The 12,440-nt window shown below is 39.0% G+C and overlaps 1 long non-coding RNA gene across 1 annotated transcript in view; it reads left to right on the top strand.

The window, feature by feature from the left end:
* Nucleotides 1-10,777, top strand: part of LOC138371291 (uncharacterized) — a 239,892-nt gene extending 229,115 nt beyond the window's left edge. The window contains exon 3 of the long non-coding RNA XR_011230394.1: nucleotides 10,700-10,777. This is a non-coding gene — a long non-coding RNA (uncharacterized lncRNA). The remainder of the gene's footprint in view (nucleotides 1-10,699) is intronic.
* The last annotated feature ends 1,663 nt before the right edge of the window (nucleotides 10,778-12,440 follow it).

Raw genomic sequence — 12,440 nt, 5'->3', positions numbered from 1 at the left:
ATGGGAAGGAAGCATGCGAGAGCAGCCATGGCGGGCACGGTGGTGAGAACCCCCTAGAGAGAGAAAGAGAGAGGAGGGTCATAAGGTGCAGTAGTCAATGAGAGATGGAGTCGTACTAGGGGACGAGGTAGTCACCACAGGGGGCTTGGGGCTCGACCCAACCACAGAAGAGGAAGGGGAGCAGGGGAGTAGTCCAGTCTGGGCCCAATGTAGAGGGGGCTACAGAGCCCGGCTTTCCATCACAGTCCGACTCAGGGCCCTGGTCTCCCATTCCACATTTGAGAAGTTAAAAATAAGTGTCAGATATCAGCATGTAAATGAACAGGTAATTATTTCATCAACAAACAAGCCCCCCATACCCACCATGGCGCCACAATTAGAGGATAAGACACCCGATAAGACGTGCCCCCCCCAGGGGTGCATTGTGGATATATGCCCTGCAATCACCACTTTAAGAACCATCAGTCCATCAAGATTGGGCTCAGCAACGAAGAAAAAGAGTGACAATAAAAGTGTCCCTTTGCTCAACAATTTCGGGTACCACAGTTTTACGGGCGAGAGACTGTGCCTCACCTAACACCCAGTGTCAAAACAGAAGATGACATCTAAAAGAATGATCAAGAATAGCAAAAAGTCGCTGGGAAATAGCAATTAAAAAGGAGAATTGGGAAGGAAAAATTAAACTTAGTAGGAAAAAGCATTCAGCACAATTAGTGAAGAAGGCAGCAGGAGCATAAGGCTTCAAAAGGACAGAGGACACTGTCCCATGGAGCATCACACTCTAGCATCCGCCAACCAATCCCCCTCACGATGGCAACGAGCTGGAAAGGGAGGAAGAGATGAAAAAGACGAGAGGGTGAAGAATACTGCCCGGTGAGACACCAGTGTTTATGGGTAGAGTGGGAAAATTGGAATCATTCACAGAGACATACTGGAGCCTGTCACTGCATGAGGTAAGATTGTAGGTATTGGAGGGAGTGACCTCTTACTCCATAATGTTGCAATTTAAGAAAGTTAATGTGTTTACAGTGTCAAAACGTCTTATGTAGGTCAACAAATAAATGAATAAGTTTTCCAAGGGCTGCATAAATTAAATTAATCATACTAACTGGGCATGGTCCTTTTTTGGGCCTGAAGCCATTATGGGAAGAACTAAGTATAAATAGGAGTAAGGCTGCGTGTAAATTAACTTTAAATTAATTTAGACAAAATCGGCAGAATTGATATTGGTCTATAATTGTTGACTTCAGTGAGATTGCTGCTTTTATGGACTAAGGTTACTCTTCCTTTTTTTCTCAAAATATCAGGAAAGGTTTAGAGTTCAAATAATTTGTTGTAGAGCAATGCAATGGCTGGAGCTAAAAATCTAGAGGCTTTTTTTTGTAAATTAGGGGTGGTATCTCAACATACAGTATCTATGGATGAGGTTCATTCATCCACTGCAAACTACCTCAAGCCCATCATCACCCAACAAAAATCTGCTATCATAACAATAAAACTGTCTCCAAACAACACCCAACCTCTCTGTTTAAAATCCCTGAACATGCTACATATACACTCGCTCTACACATTCTCTTGTGCTATTTACAAGTACAAAACCTTGTTCCTAAATGCTAACCCTGATCTGAAACTCTCCATTGATAGACGTAATAGAACCCACAAGCACCACAACATAAATATCTCTTTGATATAATTTTTTTATATAAAGTGACAGTCAGGATAATATAATTGCCAATCAGACTAATATAACTTTGAATCAGGCTTTTTCACCCACAGGGTTATTGATCAATGGAACTGCCGACCCACCAAACCCATAACTGCCAAAACTGTGCTGAATTTCAAAATATACCTGGAAAAAATCATGAAGGCAAACTGGGAGGGGGAAGGGAACCTTCAACAAGCCGACGACTTCCTGTTCTCATTGAGGCCACTCGGGTTTTTGGCCCTCAGGTAAATCGGGTAAAATATTATTCCCAGACAATTACAGCATAACTGATAAAGTTAGGCTAGAGTAATAAATTTCTGGTAAATTTAGAGTGATAAATTTCTAGAGTAATATTAATTTAAATTTCATATTAACTTGACTGACAGCTATAAATGCCAATCAGCCTTCAACATGCTCTTCGGTGAAATATTTATAATCAAGAATAGAACTCATAAATAGGCCTAAACAAAAAATAAAAAATGGACATCAGTTTGCATATGAATCTCCTGAGAAGATTCCTCGATTAATATACATTTCCTTACCAATCAAATAGTGTCACCTTAAGTACGTCTCAGATTGTCTTCTTCACCAACTCCAATGCTAAATAATATTACAACAAAAATGTCCATAACTTAGCTACAGAGTATATTACATTTTAAATAAATTTCTACAGGAAGCAAAAAAAGGAAGCACATTATTTACATAAATATGAAGAAAAACATTTAAAGCTTTGTTTTACCTTTGCTAAATTAAAGAGATATTTCTATACAGTACTTATAAGCAATTTTGAGTTTTCCTAGCGACAGCTTCTCTAGTTCTTGCTTAGTCATCTAACTTTCATAAAAGAACAATATAATAAAATATCTTCATATCTTTACCTTTCATTGTGAAGTGTATTTCTCAAGCAAAATATAATTACCTCTGAAGAACATCCAACTGGCATTGTGATAGCACACTGTTAGATTAAAGGTGAGTTAATATACTATTATGTGCCTCATTATCCTTCAACATTCTCTTAATTATCTTTCACACTCAAAGTGTTTAGCCTATTATCTGCTTGTATCATCTTGTGCCTCTTCATATGACCAGGACGACTGAATCTCTTCCCACACTCTGGACAATCGTGAGGTTTGTCACCTGAATGCACTAACATGTGCTGTATTATAGTTCCACGTGGATACAAGACACTCCGTACATTGACAACATCGCACACTAATATTTTTACCACTTCGGACACCAGCTTTAGACGTTTCGCATATGTGTACGTGTTCCATATTAAAACGACAATATAATGCTATTAACAATTAAAATCTTCTATTTAACAGGCATATAGTTATTAAATGAAGTTTAGTGATGTAATAGACATAATCCGGAGTTGGTAAGGACGCCGCCCGCCAGCGTAAACACAACACACCCGAATGCCCACAAACACGATACAACGCACAAAACACAACACTTCTGTCAGTTTTTGGATAAACTCCTTTTATATTTATTATGTGAGAGTTATACATGTATAAAATGATAACTATTATAGGTAAGCGCCTAATATTTAATATTAATCAATAAAAAAGAAGTCAGAAGCCACACGCCTGTCTGTACATGTCTTTTGTGTAAAAGTATTTTGGGCGCTCATGTACTTGTGCGCTAGCTGGCGTTCACAACTGTTCTCGCCTACAAGCATTAGAATTAAACAAACATTTATTTTTTCATTTATATACAAGAAGAGAAGGCTACCCTTGAGTTTGTAATATTCATCTGATCACTGGTCTCCCATTTGGTCCTCATTGCTTTATCTTACTATTATTGAATGTCAATAACCGTATTATGCAATTTCAATTTCTTCTATTTCTTTCTTTATTATGCACCCCATACCCATCCCGTGGGCGGTGGTGTAAAGGATTACAGAGGCACATAATCAGTTCAGGAACTGAACCCTCTAGTTCGTTTAGCTAAGCAAATAACAATGTTTGACGCTAGTTACAAAATTATTAATGTTGTATACACATGTACACACACTCATACATATATATATATTTATATATATATATATATATATATATATATATATATATATATATATATATATATATATATATATATATATATATATATATATATATACGTATACATATATACATACACATACATATTTAATCACCTACACAAATACACACATCAATAATCTTTGTGTCACAGGTGATCAACAAGAGGCTCACAACAGTCACTATAAAAGGCACTTTGCATCTATAGTGAGTCACACAGTTACTAGTCTTGCTGCAAACCCACCCAACTGGGCGGCAGCTTTACAGTCATGTGCTCCACACCCACCCACACCCACCCAACTGGGCGGCAGTTTTACAGTCATGTGCATGCATTACCTACAGTAAGCAAATTTTGGATTCTTCGCTAAGATTTCGGCAGCATATCATTATGAATGAAGTACTTACACATTTCATTATGCAACTTTAATAAAGTTGTCCTTCAGCCTTTTGTAGTGTTCAGCTACCCTTATCTTCTGTATGTTCCTCACATTACCAGTATACACAAACATTTACATGTAGGGATAGAGACTCTCAGGTAAGTTAGTAATTTAAATGCACAGTAGCAGTCCTAGGCGTTCAATCCCCGACCGCCGTCCAAGTGGTTTGGCACCATTCCTCCCCATCCCATCCCAAATCCTTATCCTGATCCCTTCCCAGTGTTAAATAGTTGTAATATATATATATATATATATATATATATATATATATATATATATATATATATATATATATATATATACATATATATATATATATATATATATATATATATATATATATTTATATATATATAATTATACCAGTATAATCTAATAATATATACTGGTCTATTAAATAATTAGACCAGTTAATACTCTCACTCGTTCTGTTAGGATATGTTAGCTTGATAAAACTGACTGTTCATTGTTGAGAAATGTGTTAACAAACAATATATCTGACGTTATCAAGACTGTAGCTTGCTTAGCAAAAGGAATTTTTTTTAAATTTGGGTTCAGTTTAACTACCGCTCAATGGATGAGTAATTGGGGCATAATAAAGGAACTAAGCTGATAAAATGAAAGATGGGAAAACAACATTAGAGAGATAAACTCGAGAGACGTTTTCATGTTAACAGGCCCAGAAAGGGCCCGGGTACAGGCCCAGAAAGGGCCCGGGTACAGGTCCAGAAATGGCCCGGGTACAGGCCCGGAAATGGCCCGGGTACAGGCCCAGAAAAGGCCCGGGTACAGGCCCAGAAAGGGCCCGGGTACAGGCCCAGAAAGGGCCCGGGTACAGGCCCAGAAAGGGCCCGGGTACAGGCCCAGAAAGGGCCCGGGTACAGGCCAAGAAAGGGCCCGGGTACAGGCCCAGAAGGGGCCCGGGTACAGGCCCAGAATGAGCCCGGGTACAGGCCCAGAAAGGGCCCGGGTACAGGCCCAGAAAGGGCCCGGGTACAGGCCCAGAAAGGGCCCGGGTACAGGCCCAGAAAGGGCCCGGGTACAGGCCCAGAAAGGGCCCGGGTACAGGCCCAGAAAGGGCCCGGTTACAGGCCCAGAAATGGCCCGGGTACAGGCCCGGGTACAGGCCCAGAAATGGCCCGGGTACAGGCCCGGAAAGGGCCCGGGTACAGGCCCAGAAAGGGCCCGGGTACAGGACCGGAAATGGCCCGGGTACAGGCCCAGAAATGGCCCGGGTACAGGCAGAGAAAGTGCCCGGGTATAGGCCCAGAAAGGGCCCGGGTACAGGCCCAGAAGGGGCCCGGAAACAGGCCCAGAAATGGCCCGGGTACAGGCCCAGAAAGGGCCCGGGTACAGGCCCAGAAAGGGCCCGGGTACAGGCCCAGAAAGGGCCCGGGTACAGGCCCAGAAAGGGCCCGGGTACAGGCCCAGAAAGGGCCCGGGTACAGGCCCAGAAAGGGCCCGGGCCCAGCAAACACAAATCATCTACACAACTTTCGCCTATCTCTTCCCATAGGTGTGGGAATGATTTGCATTGAGAATGGTGCAGGAAAGCCTTTGAGAAACTTTTACTCAAAAAATCCAAACACAAAGGTTTAATTATAAATTGTTTTTCTACAATTATTTTCTTCCAAATGTAAAACAAATAGTTTTTACATGTTTAAATATAAAATTTATGGTGTTTTTTTGTAAAATTCATTAATAAATTGTGAATGATATATATTGGCTGAGTGAAACCTTTAAAATCCATTTAGTTATAATTTGAACAGAAAAAAGTATTTTTCCAAATTTTCTAAAAATTGCTCTTTTTAACACAATTTGACTCCTTATACATTCCACTAAACACTATATCATGTTTAAATATATAATTTATGTATTATTCTCTAAAATAATTTATATAAATTATATAAGTTGCTGGAAAGTGGTGTTAAAGATTCTGAAAACATTTTGTTGTGTTAATATGTTCTTATTAACTATGTCTCAAGTTCACAGTTTATCAAACAAGAATATTAACATTCGTCAACTCTTAAAATCTTATATGTTATCTTGCTGGTGCAAAAAAGGGTGAATCTTTAGGAACAGCTATAGTATCTATATATCACAAATGGTGTTTTCCCTAACTCAAACAATGTAGGGTTTATTATTCTACACATATTTCTAATGACTCTTAGATGTTTACATTCTCTGAAGTATAATTGTGAAGGCTGTGTCCATCACTCTCAACACAGATTCTTAAACTCGTCTCTGCAGGTTCAACTATATAATTAGTTTCCATTTTGAATTTCCATGGACATTTGTATCCAAAATGAAACCAATGTGGTTTCCTTCAGCGCCTTCAGCCAGCACATTTGCTCATTCATTTCCACAGATTCCAACAAGGTAGGGGATTTACAGAAATTTGTATATTCATATTGTTATATATTAAAAATATGAATGCAGTTCAATATGATAAGACAAATACATGAGTTTATGATAAATTCGTTTTCTGTGATATACCATTGATATGCTCTTTTTTTCTTTAAACGGCAGACTAAACTAAAGTGCTCACATCAACAGATTTGATGTATAAATGGTCAACGCTCAACAGAGTTAGTATAAATGTATTAGTATAAATCTTACTTGTCTCATTGTTAATTCACATTCAATGTCAACTTGTGGTTGCATTGTACAAGGCCAACACAGATGATCGAAGGAAACTAACTCTGCTCTAGTTCCATGAAGTTGCTATTTGGTCTTTACTCAATGCATTGTACATGCATTGTACAAGGCCAACACAGATGATCGAAGGAAACTAACTCTGCTCTAGTTCCATGAAGTTGCTATTTGGTCTTTATTGAAATTTGACAAGGCAGAGTGGCCTGCAACAACTACACCATCTCCACATCTAGTTCATGCTCCAGACATAAATCATGACACTGGTCCTGTGTATCCTGCTGCTGACCCGTCAACACCTGGCCCGTCGGGTGTGAGGCGCCCTCTCTTCACGTCTACACCTAGTGCTGAAGCTGAATCTGATGAAGATAATTCATATTCCACATTAGTGTTTAAAACAATAGTGAGAGCGACGATTCAGACAGTAGTTTATTGCCAACCCAGAGACAACAGCGACGTGTTGTTATAGCAGAGACTCGCCTGAACTATAAATTGAAACATGAGCTGGTAAAAATCCCCAAACGTCGCAGGTGTGAAGTGTGTTCAAAGTCGGGTATCAGGAAGGAAACTGGTATAGCGTGCAAGACATGCGATGTTCCACTTTGCGTCATACCTTGTTACACCACTTATCACAGGAAAAGGGTGTATTGGGTGGACAAGAAATAACCACCTACATCAGCTTTACTCCACCTAGGAACATCTGTTGAGCAACTTCAGGAATCAGTACCTGAAGGAGGTGGAGTGGAGATAAAATGCTCAACTTATTTTACTACAATCGTCTTTGCTTTGGTAAGTACACATAATTGTCTTAGATTGTTTCAGTATTGTAGTCTATTTTCTTAGGAATATTTTGATACCTAAATGAGAACTGTAGCACGAAAACTAAAGTAAGTATACATGAAACAAGAGAAACTTTTTTTGTGGGTGTTGCGGGTGTGAGTTGGAGTGTCAAGAGCGGGTTCCGGTTGTGTGTTTTCCGTCATCTCTACAGCTGTGAATTCCAAGGAATTGTATTTGATATGCATATGTCTGTGTAGGGAATTTTATTCCGAACACTATACAAAAAAAAACGGTGTGAAACAAGTATAAACTTGAAAAACATGAGCAAAGTAAAAACTTTTGACGCTCACGGGTACAAACACGCGTAAGATTTTATTCGCCGCAAATTTATTTGACGCTGTGTTGGCCAACTCTACCCATGTTCTTATAGAACTTTCTATTGCGAACACATTGCTATAAAAATGAAATACGTAGCTCCAGAAATAATGTCAGGACAGTGAAATCAGTATAAACATTCAAAGCCCTGCATCACACCAGTGTCGTCCCTGCTGAAATCACGGCTAATGCTTCGCCCAGTTCCCACACTCGTGCGGGTCACCCGATACCATAATTAGACATTGATAGGCATATGTCTGGGTGGGGAATTTTATTGTGAGTTCAGTGATATCAAAATGAGCGCTGTAGGATGATTGTGAGGCTGGCAACAAACGAAAGAGTATGAACATTTACTTCCTGTTTGGGTGTCACGGCGAGTCATCTTCGTGTTTATTTACTTCGTGGTGGGATACCAAATGCTTCGGTGACATTTTATGCATATGATCTTGTAGAGAATTTTATTGCCAACGCATTGATACCAAAATGAAAAACGTAGCTCGAGAATTGAGGTTAGCAGCGTGAAAAGATTATAAACTTTTTTGTGTTTACGCTTGAGCACAACCCGCTTGTTTTTCCAGCTAGTGCCGCGCGCACTAAAGTGTGCATTATACACACCATAATGCACCAGTACACACCATAAGGCACCAGAACACACACCATAAGGCACCAGTACACACCATAATGCACCAGTACACACCATAATGCACCAGTACACACCATAATGCACCAGTACACACCATAAGGCACCAGTACACAATAAGGCACCAGTACACACAATAATGCACCAGTACACACCATAAGGCACCAGTACACTCCATACGGCACCAGTACGCCCCATAAGGCACTAGAACACACCATAAGGCACCAGTACACACCATAAAGCACCAGTATACACCATAAGGCCCCAGTACACACCATAAGGTACGAGTACACACTATAAGGCACCATCAGTACACACCTACAGGTATTTGTTTCTGGTGTGGTGCTCATGGGATCTGTTACAACCTTCTAGGAAGCTTTTAGGGTCAGGATTGACATTACAGTGCAGCGTTTTATATATATAAAATACACATGAGAGTATGTGCAGGGACTTAATATCTAACATATTCAGAGATTTGAGTAAGGGGTCCATATATACTGCCCGGTTGCCTGAAATGCTATATGCCTACTATATTGGCTTTAGGTATTGTATGCACTAGCTCTATCTATAAATCCAACATTATGTTTGTAAATCAACTATGTATGTACTTTCCTGAATAAAATTGACTTTACTCTACACTTATATGCTCTGTGGATTTCTTATCCCTTATCGTTTGGGAGAAAAAAAATGACTAATACGTTCGGCGAATGACTTTGACTTCAACTTCACTTTGACTTCGTTCATGTCATCGTATTTTCCGTAATATATAAAGGTTATGACAATGCAATTATATTATTGTGTGCAAATAATTTGGAAATTTCATGTACCCTAAAAATAGTAAAATAAAGAATAAGAATAATTAAATAATTGTTGTAGTAAATTGTCACACGTTCATCATACGCAAACGAACACACAGTTTGGAGCGTCAGTACAACAAGACCGCCGCCATTTTAAAACACGGCTTCGAATGTAAGTAATGTTTTTCTCGTACTAACACTGTGTTATGCAATAGATTAGGTCTTGAATTCACAAATTTAGTTGTTACATCTGACAGAGTATGTTAGACGGTGTAATGCTGGTCCATGTTGACGTATTTGTGGGCTTGGTTGGTTTACATGTGATAGCACACAATATCGGCACCCCACAACATGCTGTTGAAGTTGGAATGCATGGCATAGGCTCCTCACACAATGTTCTTTATGTGGTCCTCAGGTGATAGTTTTCTATTTAGAACCACCCCTAGATCTCTTTCTTTATCAGAATTCCTTAAAGATTTCTCACATGGTTTTCCTAATGATAGATTGTGGGCTGTAAGGGACAGGTGGGATGTATGGATTAGTTGATAATAGTTCCAGTCCACCTGTAGACAGGGATCTCACATCAGCTTGTATATTATACAAGGATAAGATTTGATAAATTCAGTTATTTGACTGAACACTGGCTCTGTTTAAATCAGAGATTTAAACATACATAGTCTAACCTAGCTCCTTTCTTTTTTACCTAGCCTAACCTAGCTTTTTTTCCCAAGCCGGTCTATGGCCCATGTTTTTTTTCGATGCCTCAGTGGTCCATGCACATGTCCGTTCAAGGGGATTAAATAGCCGTTCTATGGCCCCAGGGTTTTACGAACTTCTTTTTCCCAAGCCGGTCTATGGCCCGTGTTTTTTTTTATGCCTCAGTGGTCCATGCACAGGTCCGTTCAAGGGGATTAAATAGCCGTTCTATGGCCCCAGGGTTTTCTCAAATTTTCTTTCATAGCCGGTCTATGGCCCCTGGGTTTTACGAACTTTTTTTCCCAAGCCGGTCTATGGCCCCTGGGTTTTACAAACTTTTTTTCCCAAGCCGGTCTATGGCGTGTATGTTAAATAAACCAAATTTTTCACTTTTGACAATTGAGAACCTGCTACATCCAGATTCTAGGGAGGAAAGGAATATAATATAATATCTAATATATCTATCTGTGTGAAATAGATTAAATCCATTTATTTGATATTCAGCTAATAGTTCTGTATTTTCTACATTCATCCATGTTTTGGTAAGTGCAATAATATGTATTGTTTCATTGCAGATTAGAGATTCAAGATAGTTCTAGATTTCCGAAGTACTGAAACGCGCGCCATACAGGCTTGGTGGATCTAGGTGCAAGGTAAAATTATTTACATTTACTTTTGTATTTATATGCATATATGCATTTATATGCATTATTCTCTAGAATAATAGATCTCGTAATAATTTTGCAAAAATAGTGGCATTTACTATTTTAAAAAGCTCGGGTGCAGGGGGGGGGGGGGGTTGTGTAAAAGCCTGGTTTGTGCCTCGGAGAGGCTATGGGATCCAGTAAGATCGTCCTTCCTTTCCTCCCTAGAATCTGGATGTAGCAGGTGCTCAATTGTCAAAAGTGAAAAATTGGTTTTGTCTTCCGAATGCACCATATCTGTAATTTTTCTAATAATCTTTTAAAAATAGTAAATGCCACTATTTTTGCAAAATTATTACGAGATCTATTATTCTAATAAGAGTTTGATAAAATACAGTAGACTGCCTACTGGTTTTACCTGTAATAAGGTTTGATACAGATGATTATCCGTTCCAGGGGATTAAATAGCCGTTCTATGGCCCCAGGGTTTTCTCAAATTTTCTTTCATAGCCGGTCTATGGCCCCTGGGTTTTACGAACTTTTTTTCCCAAGCCGGTCTATGGCCCCTGGGTTTTACGAACTTTTTTTCCCAAGCCGGTCTATGGCGTGTATGTTAAATAAACCAAATTTTTCACTTTTGACAATTGAGTACCTGCTACATCCAGATTCTAGGGAGGAAAGGAATATAATATAATATCTAATATATCTATCTGTGTGAAATAGATTAAATCCATTTATTTGATATTCAGCTAATAGTTCTGTATTTTCTACATTCATCCATGTTTTGGTAAGTGCAATAATATGTATTGTTTCATTGCAGATTAGAGATTCAAGATAGTTCTAGATTTCCGAAGTACTGAAACGCGCGCCATACAGGCTTGGTGGATCTAGGTGCAAGGTAAAATTATTTACATTTACTTTTGTATTTATATGCATATATGCATTTATATGCATTATTCTCTAGAATAATAGATCTCGTAATAATTTTGCAAAAATAGTGGCATTTACTATTTTAAAAAGCTCGGGTGCAGGGGGGGGGGGGGTTGTGTAAAAGCCTGGTTTGTGCCTCGGAGAGGCTATGGGATCCAGTAAGATCGTCCTTCCTTTCCTCCCTAGAATCTGGATGTAGCAGGTGCTCAATTGTCAAAAGTGAAAAATTGGTTTTGTCTTCCGAATGCACCATATCTGTAATTTTTCTAATAATCTTTTAAAAATAGTAAATGCCACTATTTTTGCAAAATTATTACGAGATCTATTATTCTAATAAGAGTTTGATAAAATACAGTAGACTGCCTACTGGTTTTACCTGTAATAAGGTTTGATACAGATGATTATCCGTTCCAGGGGATTAAATAGCCGTTCTATGGCCCCAGGGTTTTCTCAAATTTTCTTTCATAGCCGGTCTATGGCCCCTGGGTTTTACGAACTTTTTTTCCCAAGCCGGTCTATGGCCCCTGGGTTTTACGAACTTTTTTTCCCAAGCCGGTCTATGGCGTGTATGTTAAATAAACCAAATTTTTCACTTTTGACAATTGAGCACCTGCTACATCCAGATTCTAGGGAGGAAAGGAATATAATATAATATCTAATATATCTATCTGTGTGAAATAGATTAAATCCATTTATTTGATATTCAGCTAATAGTTCTGTATTTTCTACATTCATCCATGTT

The sequence above is a fragment of the Procambarus clarkii genome, chromosome 35 (genome assembly GCF_040958095.1).
Source record: "Procambarus clarkii isolate CNS0578487 chromosome 35, FALCON_Pclarkii_2.0, whole genome shotgun sequence".
Lineage (NCBI taxonomy): Eukaryota > Metazoa > Arthropoda > Malacostraca > Decapoda > Cambaridae > Procambarus > Procambarus clarkii.
This window is presented reverse-complemented; position numbering and strand designations above follow the sequence as displayed.